The sequence below is a fragment of the Canis lupus genome, chromosome 23 (assembly GCF_011100685.1).
Source record: "Canis lupus familiaris isolate Mischka breed German Shepherd chromosome 23, alternate assembly UU_Cfam_GSD_1.0, whole genome shotgun sequence".
Classification (NCBI taxonomy): Eukaryota; Metazoa; Chordata; class Mammalia; order Carnivora; family Canidae; genus Canis; species Canis lupus.
In genome coordinates, this window is record NC_049244.1 from 50,128,293 (window position 1) to 50,148,430 (window position 20,138).

Below are 20,138 nucleotides of genomic sequence, written 5' to 3' on the forward strand. Positions count from 1 at the left end.
AGGGCGGCGGGCGGCGGGCGGCGGGCGGCGGGCGGCGGGCGGCGTGTGCGCCTGGGGCCCCCTCGGGAGGCTGGCGGCCTTTGTGGACGGCCCGCGCCCGCGCCCGCGGGGCAGCGCCCGCCCCGGTCTGCCCGCCTCCCGGTTTCCCGCCTGCCCTCGGCCAGGCCCTCCGCGTCCCCGGCCGCCGGCCTCGGGGTGCTCGGCGGCGAGGCCGCGTGACTGCACCCCCCGCCCCGGGGGCCGCGCGGGTCAGTTCCCGGGGGCCCGGCTCGCCCGCGCCGCCGCCCTCCCCCTCGGCCTCCCAGGCCGTGCATCCCCCCCTGCCCCCGTGCATTCCTCTCCTCCCCCCGTGCATCCCCTCGTGGATCCCCCTCCCGCCCTCCGTGCATCCCACCCCCGGCCCCCGTGCTTCCTCCCGGTGCATCTTCCCCGGCTCCCGTGGATCCCCCCAGCCCCTGTGCATTCCCCTCCTCCCCACGTGCATCCCCCTCCCCTCCGTGCAACCCCCTCCCCCCCATGCAATCCCCCCGGTCCCCGTGCATCCCCCCCCCGGCCCCCGTGCATCCCCCCCTGGGCCCCGTGCATGCCCCGTCCCCGCGCCGCCGCCGAGGCCCGGGGAAGTGGGGGGCCCCGGGCTGCTGGGAAAGTCGCTCATTGCCGCGGGCGCTCCGGAGCGCCCCGCGTCCCCTCCCCGACCCCCCCCCTCCGACCCTCTCCTGGAGTCTCTCAATGCTGCACCTTCGCTTTCACTTCCGTTTTTCAAATTTTCGTTGGCTCGGAGTTTCCAGACCGTCCCAGCGCGGAGGTGCGCGGGGTCGCCGGGACCCAGGAGCGGGCGCGGGCCTCCCGGGCGCTGTCCCGGGCCTGGTCTCGGGAGGGGCCGCCCTGAGTCGCGTCCAGGTGTGCGGAGTTGGAAGAGTCAGGTGGGAACCGGCGCCCTGAGGTCCTGGGGCCCTGGTTGAGGCGCGGCCCCTTCCCCGCTGGGCGGTCGGCGGGCGCCCCTCCTGCCCCCGCTTGCTGGTGCCCCCTAAGCCTTCCCCAGCTGTCGGCTGGACAACTGAGAAAAGGCGGTAGCAGCGATCGGGCTCTTTTTAAACCGAGAAAACTGAAGTTTGGGCTTCGTGAAGCTCCCTTCTCAGGGCCATAAAGGGGGGTGAGGACACCCGAGCTTGCAGCTTCTGACCCCAGGAGCAGTGTCCACCTCCTTGTGCGGCTCTTTCCTGTACGCGAGCTCGCTTGCAAAAGCACTTTTCTCCCTTTTGAGACCTACAAACTTCTCTCCGTGCTGGTAGAGGAAATGACTGTACTCCTAGGAGGTCTCAAACCTAATTTACAGGCTTTGAAAAATATGAAGTGAGTGATTCGAGAAAGGGTATTTTCACCGAATTAACCGGCAGCAGAAAGTTCAAGGCTCAGTTTCCAAATTTATTTGTCTCAGGAGTATGGAGCATAAAGTTTTTTTTTTTTTCCTAGTTGATATTTTTGTCTGTTTTGTTTAACCTGCGTTGAGCCTTGATCAGTTTGATATATTTGAGCCTCAAGAGAATTGCTGATTAATTTTATTTCAAGGTCCTTGATGTTTTATAGCTACTCAAGCATGTGTATTTTTTTTTTTTTGAATAACAATTAGATGTGAACTGAATTGGAAGCACCTTCAGGAGGAGTCATCAGGGAAGTAACCTATTTCATCAAATCTATTATTATTTAATGTCCTTAATATTAAACCATGATATGTCATTGATCCTAAGAAACATTTCCGGTAAAGAGATGGGTAAACATGGGATAACGTGCATAATAAAGTAGGTGAAATGAGATACTTCTGAGAAGTCCATCTGGAAATCTGAGTAGGCATCTCTTTTCCATAGTTTACCACCGAACCACCCTTCCCTCTGGAGTGAAGTACACGCACTGTTCCCAAGCTCACTATGTGCATCAGTTGTGGCTCTGACACTTGTGTGTAAATCCTGGTTCATAAATTAAAGCGGAAGGAAAGAGCTGATTTTGATCCCTATTCTGGTACATTCAGTTTGTATCAGGATTTTCTAAAATGACATTTCTGCATGATAGAAATTAGGAAGAGACCTAATCTATAAAAGCATTTGGGCTAATTGATTAACTATCCAAAGCAGAGGTTATTGTTTGCTAGGTTAAGTTGATATAATGTTTTTAAGAAGTTAAGATCTTATTTATTTTATTTTTTTTAAATATGGAACGCTTCATGAATTTGCGCGTCATCCTTGCGCAGGGGCCATGCTAATCTCTGTATCGTTCCAATTTTAGTATATGTGCTGCCGAAGTGAACTTGGTTAAGATCTTATTTAATGGTTTATTTAAAAACTTTTTTACAGCTACTTAATGTTGTTATAAATACCATATAGGTCAAATATTAGACACAGTAACTACTTTCTGTTTTATTAGAGCAGGATTATCAGAATAGTGTTCTTTGGGCTACTGGTCAACTCCCACTTTTTGGCCTTATCCAAGCCTCAGACTCTTGGTTGGAGAAGTAGGACTTGCTCCATCACCTTTACTGAGATGTTGACTAGGGTAAATCATACTTGGATTAGAGATGTTTTATAAGTTGATTACATGTGATATAGAATCTTTTTTTTTTTTTTTTTTTTTTTTATTTATTCATGATAGTCACACAGAGAGAGACAGAGAGGCAGAAACACAGGCAGAGGGAGGAGCAGGCTCCATGCAGGGAGCCCGACGTGGGATTCGATCCCGGGTCTCCAGGATCACGCCCCGGGCCAAAGGCAGGCGCCAAACCGCTGCGCCACCCAGGGATCCCTGATATAGAATCTTTAATGACTTGTGTTAAACTTTTTTTTTTCTTGTATTAAACTTTTAAAGTTGGCATTTTTTACACTTAAGTTTTTGAATCCAATTGAAAGATTACGAGATTTTTTTTTAGCCTGGGATGCATAGAGTATTAAACAGCTGTACTTTTATGGTAACCCCATAGAATATATTTTTAAAGATCAAAGACGATTTTTTTTTGCTTCATATTAATATTAGTATATTCATCTAGGGGTTCACTCAGTGAAGCACCTGACTTTTGATTTCTGCTCAAGTCATTCAGAATTTCAGGGGTGTGAGCCCTGCATCAGGTTCTACCCTGGGCCTGGAACCTCCTTCAGATTCTCTCTCTCTGCATATTGCTACTGATTAAGTGGCTCTGGTGTCTCAGAAAGATAGTGCCTTAAGATGTGATATTAATATAAATCAGAGTTCATGAATACAAGAAAAAAAATCTCTCCTTCTTCCCTTCCCCTCTTTAAAAAAAAAAAATCTTCCTCTAGAATGTAAAAGCTGTTACAGACAAAAGGAATAGTTTTTATGGTTTCCTGTTCTTAAAAGATTTTGAAATTCCTCCAGGAACCTCAGATAGCCTTGTCTTTAGCTGGTCCAACTTGTTACTTAAGGAAGATAATTGTTTTTTAAGTATTTTTTTTTAAATGTAGGCTTGTTCTGTGCCTATTCAAATGTATTTTTTTTTTTTAAAGATTTTATTTATTTATTCATGAGAGACAGAGAGAGAGAGAGAAAGAGGCAGAGACTCAGGCAGAAGGAGAAGCAGGCTCCATGCAGGGAGCCTGACATGGGACTTGATCCCAGGTCTCCAGGATCAGGCCCTGGGCTAAAGGCGGCGCTAAACTGCTGAGCCACCTGGGCTGCCCTCAAATGTATTTGATACTTTTAAAAAGACTAATCATATTCCAAATGATGCTGTTTAAAGTGATGAATAATTATTTGCTATCCAGAATTACCTCTGTTATGGTGCTTTCTAACCTAAACTCTGTTTAGATGCTCAAAATGAATGAAGTCCTTAGGGATAAAACATAATTCTGAAGCACTTTGTGAATCAGCAGAAGAGTAATCCATTCTTAGAATTTCGAATCTCTGTATAGCATATGTAATTCTGGGTTGTGCTGAATATTTTTTCCTGCTCATTGTGAAGTAGAGCTGTTTCTATATTTGCTTAAGAATCACAGTGGTTTGGGACGCCTGGGTGGCTCAGCGGTTGAGCGTCTGCCTTGGGGCCAGGGCATGACTCTGGGGTCCTGGGATCAAGTCCCGCATCAGGTTCCCTGCATGGAGCCCGCTTCTCCCTCTGCCTGTGTCTCTGCCTCTCTCTCTGTGTGTCTCTTATGAATAAATAAATAACATCTTAAAAAAAAATCACAGTTGTTCAAAAAAATAGCTTTACTATAGTAATAATGTGATATTAGTTGGTTTTCTACTGGTGGACTCTTGCCATGGCTTCAGGTTCATTGTTTTGAGGACCAAGGAGATGGTTTACATAATTATGTCTGTACATTCCCTAATACAGTACATCATAATGCGATGGGAGTAAGATGTTTGGTTATAGTAGTATGACCATATATTCGTTGTCTAAACTGGGGCACTTGAACATAAAAGGAGTTGCTAAAAATAAATTTGTAATTGCTGTAAAATAAAATATTACCAGACAAAATAAGTAGTTGTGAATTTATACAATATAGTAAATAAATGGCAAAATTCCTGTATCAAGAGTTCTCAGATTACTGTCTCTGGACATCGTGCACAGGAACACACAACATTTCTTTCCTGCATATACTTTATAGATACCTTACTCCTGTTTCCCACTGATCCAGCCGATGGTAGCCTAGAGGTTTGGGGCATCTTGCAAGCTGAGCAATGGTTGCGGCACTCAGGACTGGATAGGGTTAGCTACCCCTGGATGCCTGTGTCCAAGATCAGGAAAGGATCTGGAAAAAGAAATGGGATATCAGTGGTTGCCTTTCGGATTGAACCTGAAGTTGGAAGTGAGAACTCTGTTCATTGCACCTGTACTATCCACAGAACTAGACACGACCATGGCAGAAGTAGAAGGATAAAGGGGAAGTGTAACAAACCCATCCTATGGTACTTTACTGCACTGACTCATAAGAATATGTTAAAAAATGAAGAATATGAGATAAATGGGTAAGTGTGGGAATAATAGGTGTAAATTAGGACAGTTCTGGGCAAACTGGGCCATGTGGTCACTCTAGATACAGAGCACATATTGCCCTGAGTTTGGATCTTGATTTCAGCAGTGACATCTACTTAAAATTTGGCTGAAATTCGATTCTAATATATATATATTAGAATAATTATTTCTAAGCTAATAACTGTTGTGTTTATAAAATTCTTAAAAATTAAGTGTCAGATTACTTTTTTTTTTTTTAAAGTGAGAGCAGTGTTGAAATCAAAAGGTAAAATAATCTGCTCTAACCTACCAAAACCTTTGCGGGGGATATTTCCCAAACTTCTGTTTTTTTTTTTTTTTTTTTTAGTATTTTATTTATTTATTCATGAGAGACAGAGAGAGAGAGGCAGAGACACAGGCAGAGGGAGAGGGAGAAGCAGGCTCCATGCAGGGAGCCTGACGTGGGATCACACCCTGGGCCGAAGGCAGGCGCTAAACCGCTGAGCCACCCAGGGATCCCCATTTGCTCATCTTTGAAAGCGGGTTACTTGTCTTTTTACTGAGTTGTAAGAGTTCTTTATTCTACCGACAAGTTTCTTATCAGAAAGTACACTTTGCAGATATTTTCTGCTATTCTATGGGTTTTTACTTTCTTAATGGTGTCCTCTGATGTATAAAAGCTTATAATTAAAAAAAAACTTATAATTCTGATGAAGTTCAACTATTTTCCTTTGTCACTTGTCTGTCTTTATCTCATCCAAGGAGCATTTTATTGGGGAGGGGGGATTTCAGGTTTTTATTTAAATTCTAGTTGTTAGCATGGAGTGTGATATTAGTTTCAGGAGTAGAATTTAGTGATTTGTCACTTATATATAATACTCAGAGCTCATCACAGCAAGTGCCCTCTAATACCCATCACCCATTTAGCCCATCCTGCTCACCTCCCCTCTAGCAACCCTCAGTTTGTGCTTTATAGTTAAGAGTCTCTTTTACGGTTTGCCTCCTAAGGAGCATTTCCTAATGATCTTGAATCTTCTGTAATTGCCTTTACTTTCTTCTCAAAGCTTTATAGCTTTAGCACTTATATTTAGGTCTTTGATCCATTTTGTTGAGAGACCCTAAGTTACACTTTGGTGGAACATTTTCATATTGTTGCATTATTGTCATGAACTGTGAGAGATGTCCCCCCCCCCCAACTCTGACATCTGATTGGGTAAAATGAAGTACCAGACTTCCAGCTTTAGGCTGCAGAGATAACTTTTTAAAAGGTAATTAAAGGTGATTAGGAATAAAAGTGTAAACTTTTAATGGGTGGTTAATTGGATGCTTAACCCACTTAAGCGGATTTAACCTGATGGAGCGGCTCTTAGGCCTGGTTTTTTTTTTTTTCTTTTAAGATTTTTAAAAAATTTTTATTTATTTTTGACAGTCACACAGAGAGAGAGAGAGAGGCAGAGAGAGAAGCAGGCTCCATGCACCGGGAGCCCGATGTGGGATTCGATCTCGGGTCTCCAGGATCGCGCCCTGGGCCAAAGGCAGGCGCCAAACCGCTGCGCCACCCAGGGATCCCCTTAGGCCTGGTTTTGACACTGGCAGCGCTTGGCCGTCTGAGGCCCTGAAGGCCGAGGGCAAACAGTTGCTTATTGCAGGTTTGTTTCAGTTTGTGGAGATGGTTTGAAAAAGGTCACTAATGGGTATTTTGTTTGCTTGTTTTTACTGAGTTTAGCAGAATGTCCATAGCCGAAGTGTCCCAGGTCTTCAAGTGTACGGTGGGGCTTTTGGCAAACGTGTACACCTGTGTTCCTGTGTGTCCCTTGGCTCCTCCAGCAGCAACCACTCTTCCCGTTTCGGTAGCCAGACATTAGTTTTTCTGCTTTTGAACTTTATATGAATGGAACCATACAGTGATTTTTTTTAGGCTTCTTTCACTCAGCATAATGTTTTTTTTTTTTTTTTTTAAAGATTTATTTATTTATGATAGAGAGAGAGAGAGAGAGAGAGAGGGAGGCAGAGGGAGAGGCAGGCTCCATGCTGGGAGCCCGATGTGGGACTTGATCCCGGGACTCCAGGATCGTGCCCTGGGTCAAAGGCAGGCACTAAACCGCTGAGCCACCCAGGGATCCCCCAGCATAATGTTTTTGAGATTTATCTATGTTGTTGTATCAGCAGTTCGTTTGTATGGTTGCATTGTATTCCACTGTAGGATACACCAGAATTTGTTTATCCATTTGCATGTTGATGTCCGTATGGCCTGTTATCCAGTTTTTGTGGACATAGATATTTAATATTCTTGGATAAGTACCAAAGCGTGGAATTGTTGGGTCAGAGGACAGCTCTTTATAGGTTTTGATATTTTCTGTTTTGTACAGTTGAGAATATTTAGGTCATAATAATCTACTCGATGCCTGGAAGAGATAAACATTGGTCAAGTAAAATAAACTTTTAAAATATTGCATCATGACACTTTATCCTTAGGAGTATTTTTAAAAGTACCTTGTTCAGCTGTATTTTAATGGAAATAGGATGTGGTTTGTGGGCAAACAGGCTACTTTTAGATTGGCTTTATAAACATATACCAGTAGAAATGAACAACTTCTTCATTTGATGATAGCAATCTGAATTTTATTTTTTAAATATTTATTTATTTTAAAAGATTTTATTTATTTATTCATGAGAGACAGAGGGAGAAGCAGGCTCCCTGTAGGGAGCCTGCTGTGGGACTCGATCCCAGGACCTTGGGATCATGAGCTGAGCCAAAAGGCAGATGTTCAACCGTTGAGCCACCCAGGTGCCCCAGCAATCTGAATTTTATTTTTATTTTATTTATTTATTTTTAAAGATTTTATTCACTTATTCATGAGAGACACAGGCAGAGGGAGAAGCAGGCTCCATGCAGGGAGCCTGATATAGGACTTGATCCCAGGACCCCGGGATCACGCCCTGAGCCAAAGGCAGACACTCGACGACTGAGCCACCCAGGTGCCCCTATATTTTCAGGTGTTTAATAACATTCTTGTCAGCTTGTCTGTGAGGCATGTTACCCTGGTATGGTCAATTTGTGGTTTACCAGGCCTAGCTCTCCAGAGGTTAATAGTGCCCCTAAGTGGTTCCTCTTTCCTGATGTTTTTCCTTTATTAATTACACCTTGGGAAAAAGATAAGTATGCATTTGTGTTTTAAATTTCCAAAGCTAGGGATCCCTGGGTGGCGCAGCGGTTTGGCGCCTGCCTTTGGCCCAGGGCGCGATCCTGGAGACCCGGGATTGAATCCCACATCAGGTTCCCAGTGCATGGAGTCTGCTTCTCCCTCTGCCTATGTCTCTGCCTCTCTCTCTCTCTCTCTCTCTCTCTCTCTCTGTGACTATCATAAATAAAAAAAAAAAAAAATTAAAAAAAATAAATTTCCAAAGCTAGAAAATCAGTGTAATGTGTATCTTAAGGACAATGTCACAGAGAACTATATAGCCATTTTGTGTAATTTTGCCCTCTGTTCTTCTGTACTTCGCTATATGTGGCTGGGGAATGCAAAATCCCAGTAGGTTACAGATTTAGAACCTGCCCTGGGACGCCTGGGTGGCTCAGTGGTTGAGCTTCTGCCTTTGGCTCAGGTCATGATCCTGGGGTCCTGGGATCGAGTCCCACATCGGGCTCCCCACAGGGAGCCTGCTTCTCCTTCTGCCGATGTCCCTGCCTCTCTCTGTGTGTCTCTCATGAATAAATAAATTTAAAAAAAATAATAAAAAGAACCTGCCCTGGATGCTTGGGTGTTAAACAGTTTTTGTAAAATTTCACTTTAGCTGGTATGAAACATTTTCAGAAGGATATGTGATACTGATTTATTGCTGACAAGTTTGTGAGTCCGCTCAGCCTTGCTGAGCTCCTCTACTTGCACCCTTCTGGGGCCTGCGAGGCTCATGTTTGCGCGACGGCGGAGGCGCAGGATGCAAGTAGAGTCGTCCAGTGGCCTGGCGCTCTTCTCACTCCTGCCCTCATTACGTCGGTCGAAACAGAGCCTCATGGTTGAGCCCAGTGTCAAGAATGAGGAAATATATTCTGCCTAACGCAGGATGAGCTGCAAAGTCACATGAGAAACGGCAGAGCGGTGGGGAACAGTGAAGAGTTAGGGCCACAGGTAGAGTCTGTGACACACGGAATATTAAGAACTTGCATCAGGAGAGCGAAGAGCATAAAGCCCTTGACCAGCTCAACGGTCACAAGCACGTGCTCAGACTCCCTTCATCTGTTGACGTGGTGCCTCACAGTGAGAGGTACTTCCATATTCTCTATTTTGTACATTAAGATCAAGTATTGCCCACTTACCCGTTTATTATCAAGTTTCTCATTAGTCTTTCCCCTAATGATTTTAACAGCCGATGCCTAGTTCAGTGCTTTCCACCGATCTGCTGGAAAGAACCATTTTTTAAATTTTCAGTTCACCAGTGCTGATAATGCAGGAAATTTTTAGACAAATGAGGGATCCCTGGGTGCCTCAGCGGTTTGGCGCCTGCCTTTGGCCCAGGGCCTGATCCTTGAGACCCGGGATCGAGTCCCACGTCGGGCTCCCTGCGTGGAGCCTGCTTCTCCCTCTGCCTGGGTCTCTGCCTCTCTCTCTCTTTCTGTGTCTCTCATGAATGAATGAATAAATAAATAAATATTAAAAAAATTTTTAGACAAATGAAATTTAAAAATCTGTATGTGCTGCCGAAGTGAGCACATACAGATTAAAAATTAAAATTAAAAAAATTTTTAGACAAATGAAATTTAAAAATCTAAAACATAGTACATAAAAGCCCCAATTCCTTTTTTCTTTTCTTTTTTTTAAAGATTTATTTATTTATTTAATAGAGATACAGAGAGAGAGAGAGAGAGGCAGAGACCCAGGCAGAGGGAGGAGCAGGCTCCATGCAGGGAGCCCGACGTGGGACTCCATCCCGGTCTCCAGGATCACGCCCTGAGCCGAAGGTGGCGCTAAATCAGTGAGCCACATGGGCTGCCCCAAAGCCCCAATTCTTATTGTAGATTGGGCAGAAATAAAGTTATTTTATCATCTTGTTATATAACTATGTGAATGCTTACAGAGAATTTATGTGCCTTTTATTATGAACTAGTCACAATCTGCATATCAGTACGGGTCCTTTCGTAAGCCATACACAGTAGCTTAGGTCTATTATTTTATTAAAGGTTGCAAAATGGTGATACTCTAATTCTGTTTTTCCTGGAATTATTTTATTTATTTATTTATTTATTTATTTATTTATTTATTTATTTATTGTTTAATTATTTATAAAAATTTTATTTATTCATGAGAGACACAGAGAAAAAGGCAGAGACACAGGCAAAGAGAGAAACAGGCTCCATGCAGGGAGCCTGACATGGGACTCGATCCCAGGTCTCCAGGATCATGCCCCAGGCCGAGGGCGGTGCTAAACCGCTGAGCCACCGGGGCTGCCCCTCCTGGAATTATAAAGAACTTTCATCAACTATACAGTTACTTGTGGTAGAGTTCATACTGGAAACACCGGATGCATGCTTGATTCCTTCCCATTACTTTCACCAGTTTTTAAATTTAAAAAAAATCTTTGAAAAGATTTTATTTATTCATTTGAGAGAGAGACATTATGAGCATCTGGGAGAAGCAGAGGCAGGGGGAGAAGCAGACTCCCCACTGAGCAGGGAGCCCTGCTCAGGACCTGGAGATCTTGACCTGAGCCAAAGGCAGATGCTTAACCATCTGAACCATCCAGGTGCCCCACTTCACCAGTTTTGTGAGTAGTTTTTTCAAGTTTTATTATTTGCAACACAATGTAGTTCAGGCACATATTACAGTAGAAAGGGCCACATATAGAGGGGAGATTGGGTTCATGAAGTAGAATAGTAGCATCTTGAAAAATGAGCCATGTGCTGAATACCTGTGTAATTGTGACATTTGCTTAAACTTAAGGTTTTTTCCTTAAAAAAATGTATAGATTTTTCCTAAGCTAAAATTCCTTTAAGGTATTTTAGGAGTAATAATTATGTGGGATGCAAAATTGGATCTCTTCGCAAACTCAGTATATTTAGCTCTTTGATTATCTTTCATTTGCACATGAAAAGTGTTGTCTTGAGGTCCTCCAAAGAGGGGCAGTGAAATTTGGGAATAAATCTGTGTTATTTCTATTTCTCTGTTTACATTTTTGCAAAGAACTTTTGGGGCTTGTTCATGTGACTAGGTCCACACATGTGCACATTTAATCAGCTTCAAAAGAAGTATTTTTTGTTGTAATGATCGATTGAGTCACAATAGGAATGCAGTCAGTAGAGAAAACAAAGGGTCAGTATAAAGAAAAAACTTGGGAGGAGTGTAAACTGAGATCAACACAATTCAGAACTTTTCCCTTCGGGCTTCCTGGGTGGCTCAGTTGGTTGAGCATCTGACCCTTTGTTTTGGCTCAGGTTCTGATCTCAGGGTTGTGAGATGGAGCCCTGCATGGAGGCGCTTGGGATTCTCTCCTTCTCCTTGCGGCCCTCCTGCTCATTCTCTCTCTTTCTCAAATCTTGAAAGGAAAAGTTCTTTTTTAAAAAATATTTTACTAGTATGACAACAGTTGTTGCTGAACGTTGTCTGTGTGTATGTGTGTACACAGCCAACTTTTAGAAAAACACAGATTGATTTGGGCTAATTAATAGTGGTTTAGATTTAGTTAGAGATAACCTTGTTCATTTCTCAGTTACCTAATGTTCACCAATGAATGGAAAAACTACTGTAGTAAAACTTTAAAGGATTTAAAAATCATGAGGTAAGGAATAATATACTTTGATTTTCACCAACGGTGCCAATTTTCTTAGTTGTTTAATTTAGAATTGGCTACATTTGTCAGATAACATTGCCATAACTTTCTGAAAAGACTTCTTTTAGGATAATTGAAATCCAAGGGGAAAATAATGATTTCAAAAGGTTTAAACATTGGTATTATAAATTATAATGTTGGACTAAGTTTTTATTTCCCTGCAAGTTTGATAAGAAAGAGAATATAGCCTTGTGGTTCTATTTTCTTATGTGATGTTCATATGTATAAATTAAATCCATTAGAACTATATTTAGTTTATCTGAGAAAATGGACTTCCTCAGTCATTCCTGTGGTTAGGGTTTGTGTATGGGGGTCTGTCTTTAAGTGAATGCTAGAAGTAGTATTGGAGTCCAAGCTAAACTGCTTTTTAATTCATTGATTTAGAGAGTTCATTCAAACTGTGTTCATTCTGTTTAGCCCTGGTGCCCTTGAACTTGAGCTGTTGGCACTTTAAATTTGTAGAAGATGATTTGCAATGACTTTATTTTTTTTATTTATTTATTTTTTTAAATTTTTTATTTATTTATGATAGTCACGGAGAGAGAGAGAGAGAGAGGCAGAGACATAGGCAGAGGGAGAAGCAGGCTCCATGCACCAGGAGCCTGATGTGGGATTCGATCCCAGGTCTCCAGGATCGCGCCCTGGGCCAAAGGCAGGCGCCAAACCGCTGCGCCACCCAGGGATCCCCCTGCAATGACTTTAAAGAACCAAGAGACAGTTATTCAAAAGCAGATGAAGAAAAACAAAACAAAAGCAGATGAAGTTCTAATCAGAAGTACAAATTGATTCAGTATGAAGATGGTGGTGGCTTCGTTCCATATAACATGTAGAAACAAAGTAGGAGTGATGAATGTACCTACTAAGTGCGTGGAGTTGCATTAGGGAAAAGAATTTTCTCAATGTATGAAGTCAGTAGCAGACCAAGGGCAGTAAGATGCTAGGACAGTAGTTTATGTCACTAGGGACTTGTATTTCCCAGACCTATTGAACACTGAAAACTTGATTGATTGATTGATTGATTGAGAGAGGCAGGAGAGGCAGAGAGGATCCCAAGCAGGCTCCATGCCCAGTGTGTGAGCCTGACACGGGGCTCAATTTCACAACCCTGGGATCATGACCTGAGCCCAAATCAAGAGATGGATATTTGACTGAGCTCCCCCGGGGGCCCTGAGAACACTGAAAACTTAAAAACATTCTAATTCATCGAGGGAATTCCAACAGAAGCTCATAGGTTACATACTCAGATTGAAGGAGATAGAGAAAAATGAACTCATGAATTGAGTGATCATAATTTTTGTTCAGTGTTTAATGTCTACAAATGTGAAATTCTAGATAAATAGAGCAGAAGTCCGTGATCATAATTTAGGCAAAATGAAACAGCTGAAGATTGGTAAGCATTGCATATACAACTAAATGTGTACGTATAGTGTTGTATATTACTGTACCAGGGGATACACATATATATTATACAGCATAGGAGACTTTGGCTCTTTGGAGAATCATCTACCACTTACAGATCCCAAAAATATATGAAATGAATTAGTTTTGGTATTTTTAAGCTTTCTTTTGTGTTTAGTCTGGCTCTTCTAAATTTTTTTTTGACTCGAGTTGTCTAAGAACTGTTTTTCCACACATTTTCTATGCCATCAAGCGCATTGATGATTCAGCATTTCTTGAGAATGCTCAGTTACTTCTGGAATTTTTTTCCAGGCCATTGACAACTCATTCTGCAAGTTTTGATGCTAGTACTTCCTTGATCTTACCAGAAGATGTCAATGGAAGTTTTTCAGGTAATAACCAGAACTCAGTTCTTCTTCAAAAATTTTTTTTTTTTTCCAAATGGTTTTTAAATGTTTTGCTGACTGAAATGTTAAGGGGTTGCACTTGTCCAGTGATACTACCAGGAGTAACAACTCACTGCACCCTCCAGGGGTCTTACTCAAGTGTTTATAGAATGCATAGAGAAACGACAGACTTGGTGAGTTATATAAAGCTCCAGAATGTCTATCCTAGATGAATTTCAGCCAAGCTCAGCTATATTTCTTTTTGCTGAAATCCTTGGGGCATCTTTCTGCTCTAAGGGAAATTTTCTGAGACACTCTAGGGAATCTCTTTCCCTTGGGGGATTTTATGTCAAATTGTACATAACTATGGCCGTGGCATTGACAGCTGTGTCATTGAGCTAATGGAAAATTTAAGATATACTGTGATTTTAGAGACATCTGGCTTCTTTTATTTGGCATGTCTGAGATTGATTTATCCATGCTTGGATTTTTTCAGCCAGAGAGGACATTAGCCTCTGTGGGATCATGGAGAGTTTAAAGAGCCATTTAGGGTAAAGAGTAGGTCAAGGTCTTAAAAGGCTTGGAAGGTATTTTGGACTTAATTGAACTTTATTCTAAGGGGAAATCATTTTAGGATTTTAAGCAGGGAGAGGACTTGGAATCAGAATTAATTAATTAAATTTTTTTTTACTTTTAAGCACATAGGCTTGTTAACCAACTGATCAAAGTCAGGATCACCAATAATGAAAATGACATCATGTCCTTTGCATTTTGTTACATCAGGAATAGGCATAATTAATTATATCACCAGTGCAAGATTGTTCCCAAAAAATGTTTATCTGGAATCTAATCATAAGACTATAAATAGATCCTGGTTGAGGTATATTCTGCAGAAAGCTGGTCTGAACTTTTTTTTTTTTTTTTAATTTTTATTTATTCATGAGACACACAGAGAGAGACAAAGACCCAGGCAGAGGGAGAAGCAGGCTCCCTGCGGGGAGCCCGATGAGGAACTCAATCCTAGGACCCCAGGATCATGCCCTGAACCAAAGGCAGATGCTCAACCACTGAGCCACACAGCGCCCTGGTCTGAACTTTAAAAAAAAATTTTCGTGCCCTAAAAGACTGTAAAAAGGTAAATAGATAGTTCTAGGTTGAAGGAGACAATGACAATGTGAGTATAGTATCTGTGGTTTTTGATAGGGTCTGGAATTAAAAAAGAAAAAAGAAAAAGAAAAAATACCTCCCAACAACTGAGGGGTACCTGGGTGGCTCAGTTGGTTGAGTGGTGAACTCGATTTTGGCTCAGGTCAGGATCTCCCGGTCCAGGATCTGTCTCCCTGCTCAGGGGTGTGTGTGTTGCTTCCAGAGTTTATTTCTGCCTCTCCCCACTGCTTGCAAGCCTTCTCATGCTCATGTCTCAAATAAGTCTTAAAAAACCTATAAAGGACATTATTGGTGACATTTGAGGAAATTTATACTTTTAGTATTAAATTTCTTGGATGTAATTGTGTATTGTAGTTATATAGGGGAATGTCCCTGTTGATAGGAAGTACATGCAGAAAAGTGTTTTGGGGAGAGAAAGATCTATCATTTATTTTCCAAGACTTAAGAGGAAAGGAGTACATATAGATAGAAATAATGCAAATGCGACAAAATATTACTAATGTTGAATTTAGGTGGAGAGTGGGGTTTATTGTGCCATAGTTTATTTAAAAAAAATTTTTTTTTTTTTTTAATAATCTGTACAACTGCTGTGGGGCTTGGCCTCATGACCCTGAGATCAAGAGTTGCATGCTCCTCTGGCTGAGCCAGCCAGGCACCCCTGTACCATATTTTCAACCTTCTGTAAGTTTAAAAGTTTTCAAGAAAAGGAGGGTAGAACAAGCATATATAATAAGGTCAGGAGCTAGAGAGTTTAACTCTTTGATTTAACCCTTGTAGGCTCAAATTTTGTTCAGTGTTGTGAGATGATTTTTTTTTTTTTTAAAGAAAACCTTCAGTGAAGTTTGTACTTTTTTTTTTTTAATTTTTATTTATTTACTATAGTCACACACAGAGAGAGAGAGAGAGGCAGAGACATAGGCAGAGGGAGAAGCAGGCTCCATGTACCGGGAGCCTGAGGTGGGATTCGATCCCGGGTCTCCAGGATCGCGCCCTGAGCCAAAGGCAGGCGCCAAACTGCTGCGCCACCCAGGGATCCCAGTTTGTACATTTCTAAAGTACGTAAGGTGTGAGGTAATTTTCTTTGAAGAAAATGTACAGTTTGTCCCGAGTTAAAGGTGTGGTGAGCTTAAATAAGTAAATATGCTACTTCCACTAGCCTTTTTGGTAATGAAAGGATTATTGTGGGTAGTTGAGTAACCCAGATGATGTGTGTGTGTGTGTGTGTGTGTGTGTGTGTGTGTGTGTGTGTGTTGGGGGTGGTTCTTAAAATCTCTTTTAACCCTAAAACTTTCATTTTGGCAACTGAAGTCTCTTAAAATGTCTTTTTGGAGAGCAACTACCTGAATAGATTTAGTACTGAGAAAATTGACTTTCCAAAATCATTTGTATGGTATATAATACTACTTTTCTCAGACATCAAAATATTCAGTCACATAAGCAAACTTTCTGAAGTAATAAAACTGCTTTTAAATACAAAAATATCAAAATTAAAATAACTTTGAAAGTAGTCTTCCAAAAAAAAAAAAAAAAAAAGAAAGAAAAGAAAGAAAGTAGTCTTCCAAAAATATAATGCATATTTATTTACCCACTTTCCTCTTTCTGCCTTTTCCAAGTGCTAATTGTTTTGGGCTTTGAAAAGAGCTACATCTACCTCCTGCTTCTGCCATTGTGTCCCCAGGCAGGTGACATAGTATCTGAGTCTCATTGTCTTCATCTGTAAAATAGAAATACATGTCATTATGAATAAGAAAATGTGTAAAGCACATGAAATAACTAGGTGCAAAGGGAATGTTCCCTTTTTATATGAAAAATCTTTGTATTGTAAAAGAAAACATGGATACAGAAAACTATGCACAGCCAATGTATAGTTGAATGAATTATAAGTCATGCGTGCTTTTTATCCAAAGTATTGAAAGGTTTTTTTCTCTAAAGCCCAGTAATTTTGTTAAGCATATGTGTTGGTACAGCAAAGGTTAGCATGGCCCCTGTGCAAGGATGACAGGCAGATTTGTGAAGTGGTCCCTATTTTTCCATGCAGTGACCTGGATGGAGCTACAGAGCATATTGCTAAGCAAGATAAGTCAGAGAAAGACAAATATGATTTCACTCATATGTGGAATTTAAGAAACAAAACAAATGAGCAAAGAGTGGGAAAGAGAGAGTAAGGCAACCAAGAAAACAGACTCTTAACTGTAGAGACTGAACAGATGGTCACGGGAGGGGGGGTGGGTGGTGGGTTAAACAGGTGATGGGGATTAAGGAGTGCAGTTGTGATGAGCACTGGGTGTTGTGTGGAAATGCTGAATCACTAAAGTCTACAAATATTACATTGTTAACTGGAATCTAAATAAAAATGTAAAAAGAATATTGAAATAGGTCATTCTAGGTTTGTAGTTTAATTTTGATTCCCGTTCTTTTATGCCTTGTATAATTTTCTTAGTATTTTTGAGTTCGTCTGGAAGTCATACTTTCTAGTTTTGATGTTTCTTTTTGGCTTGCTCTTGTAGGGATGTTTATTCCTTATTCTTTTTTTTTTTTTTTTTTTTTTACTTTGAGTAACATTGGGTTTGATTTCTGTAATTTCACTTTTATGTGAATATAATTTTTCTGAGTTTTAGAAGGAATCTTGGTTCTTCTAAAAAAACTTTTACAGAGCCCCCTCTTCTGTTGAAATAATGGCAGCTTGTTTTCTGATGATTCCTTGCTCTGATTCCTAACCCTTATTTTAGTATGACCCTTCTATTTTCCTTCTTTGCCCTTGTCCTGCTTAATTGTGTTGGTTTCTAGCAGTTGTTCCTCATTTCTGAGTCTTGGCCTAGTAAGGAGCCTGGCCTGTTAGTGGGAAGGTTCATGGTGATTAAACTTCCACCCCTTTAAGCCTTACCTTGGGTTCCCCCCACCACCCATGCACTATTGGAGTAGACACCCCACCCCCACCCCCACCCCCCGGGGTGCAGCCGCTGTAGTTGAGTTGGACCTTGTGCTTTCTTTTCTTTTCCTTTTTTTCCCTCCCCTCCCCTCCCCTCCCCTCCCCTCCCCTGTGAGAGGGATCCCTGGGCCGTCAGCAGTTTAACGCCTGCCTTCCGCCCAGGGCGTGATCCTGGAGTCCTGGGATCGAGTCCCAGTTTGGGCTCCCTGCATGGAGCCTGCTTCTCCCTCTGCCTGTGTCTCTGCCTCTCGCTGTGTCTCTCATGAATAAATAAGTAAAATTAAAAAGGGGGGGATGGGGGGGCAGAGGCAGAGAATCTTCAAGCAGATTCCTCTGCTAATTGGGGAGCTGGACCTGGGACTTGATCTCACCACCCTGAGCTCGTGACCTGAGCTGAAACCAAGAGTCAGGTGGTCAATGACTGAGCCACCCAGGTACCCCTGGGCCCTGTGCTTTCTAGATAGTACTTGTTGACTATTTTGGAATTCTAGTCTCAAGATACTCAGGGAAGCTAGGCTGTTCCCCACAAAAATGCTGTAACACTAGAGTTTGTGACTGTGGTGGTTTATTCCCACCAGCTTGTATTTTGGAGGATAACTTGTCAATTAGTTTTTGGTTTTGCTGCGTAGTTGTTCAGTGATGCCTGGAAATTCAGGAAGATCCAGAAATGATACCATTTCCATCTTACGAGAATCTGCCAGGTTCGTCTGCTTATTGTTGCATTAGGGCACCGGTATGGTTTGTGTCCTTATTATTGTCTTATTGATGTCTTAAAAGGTATCTTTATGACCATTTACTTATTATGATGACCTCAAGTCAGTTGAGAGGCATGCTAACCTTTTAGGCTTTTGTGTTTATTTTTTTTTTAAAAGATTTTATTTATTTATTCATGAGAGACAGAGAGAGAGAGAGAGAGAGAGAGGCAGAGACCCAGGCAGAGCCTGGGCTCAGACCGCTGAGCCATCAGAGCTGCCCTATTTTTATTTTTTTTTAAGGATTTTGGTTTTTTAGGTAATCTCTACAGCCTGAGACCCAGAGTCACACACCCTACAGGCCTGAGCAAAGCAGGGACCCCTGTGTGTTTACTTTTTAATAGATCGTATAAATAGATTTAATAGATTTTTCTGTCATGTAGTGTTGAATTTTGTCTCTACTATTTGCCTTTACACCTTCTTTTCTCATTAGGGTCCTTTTTCTAATCGGTTAAGGTTTGGAAGTCTCATCAAGCTTTATAGCTCTATGTGAAGTAGGAGTGTGTAGAGTCTAGGTTTTGAGGGAAAGGAAATTTTGCTTTCATGACTGGTGACCTTTCTGCTTTCCCTGGAGTTGTTGAAGCTTTGTGCTGGATACCTGAGGTTGAAAGAATGAGGCGAGGATTCAGTATTTCCTCAATGACCTCGGATGTCATATGATTGAACTTTTTCAAAAATTGGTAAGAAACCAGTATACATTATTCACTTTAAAATGCGTTTATTTGGGGAGCCGGGTGGCTCAGTGGTTTAGTGCCATCTTCAGCCCGGGGCCTGATCCTGGAGTCCCGGGATTGAGTCCCGCATCGGGCTCCCTGCGTGGAGCCTGCTTCTCCCTCTGCCTGTGTCTTTCTCCCTCTCTCTCTGTGTTTCTCATGAATAAATAAATAAAATCTTTAAAAAAAAATGCATTTAAGTAAAAATTAGTTGGTTTAAAGAAATAGACAGTCCTCACCATATAGTAGTCAAATGACCATAAAAAGATTGTGCAAGCTGAAATCATGCGAAGCAGTGTTGTTGTTGTTTATTTTTGAAGAGTATGAGAGTGCATGCACAAGTGTTGCAGGAGGGGCAGAGGGAGAGAATCTTTAAGGAGACTTGCTGAGTGTGGAGCCTGGTACAGACTTGATCTCAGGACCTATGAGATCATGACCGGAGATGAGGCAAGGAGTCTGATGCTTAACTGACTGAGCTACCCAGGCGTCCAGAGAATCTTAAGCAGGCTTCAGGCCCAATGCAGAGCTCATTGCCGAGCCTGATCGCACCATCCTGAGATCATGACCTGAGCTGAAATCAAGAATTAGATGCTTAACCGATGGAGCCACCTAGGTGTTCCTCATGCAAAGGAATTTTAATTAATCCGTGGGAAGATTATAATGGTTTTAGGTCCTTTAAAATGTTTTGTTAAAACATGGGCAGCCCTGGTGGCCTGGTGGTTTGGTGCTGCCTCCGGTCCAGGGCGTGATCCTGGAGACCTGGGATCGAGTCCTGCATCGGGCTCCCTGCATGGATGGAGCCTGCTTCTGTCTCTGCCTGTGTCTCTGCCTCTCTCTCTCTCTCTCTCTCTCTCTTGTGTCTCTCATGAATAAATAAAATCTTTAAAAAATATATTTTCTTAAAACATTAAATCTTACTGTTACTTATACAAGTGTAGAGAAATAAAATACTGCGGCTGTTTAGTATAAGTTAAAACAGCACAGTGAGAATTCCGTTTTCTTTGTGAAATT

General features: G+C 41.9%; 1 protein-coding gene and 2 non-coding genes across 3 annotated transcripts in view; 2 read left to right on the forward strand and 1 right to left on the reverse strand.

The window, feature by feature from the left end:
* GMPS (guanine monophosphate synthase) overlaps nucleotides 1-20,138 on the forward strand; it is a 76,831-nt gene that overhangs the window by 2,131 nt on the left and 54,562 nt on the right.
* LOC119865482 lies at nucleotides 2,201-2,302 on the reverse strand. The gene has a single exon (XR_005377314.1). It is a non-coding gene; the product is annotated as a U6 spliceosomal RNA (small nuclear RNA).
* LOC119865506 lies at nucleotides 16,655-16,763 on the forward strand. Its single transcript, XR_005377330.1, has one exon. It is a non-coding gene; the product is annotated as a U6 spliceosomal RNA (small nuclear RNA).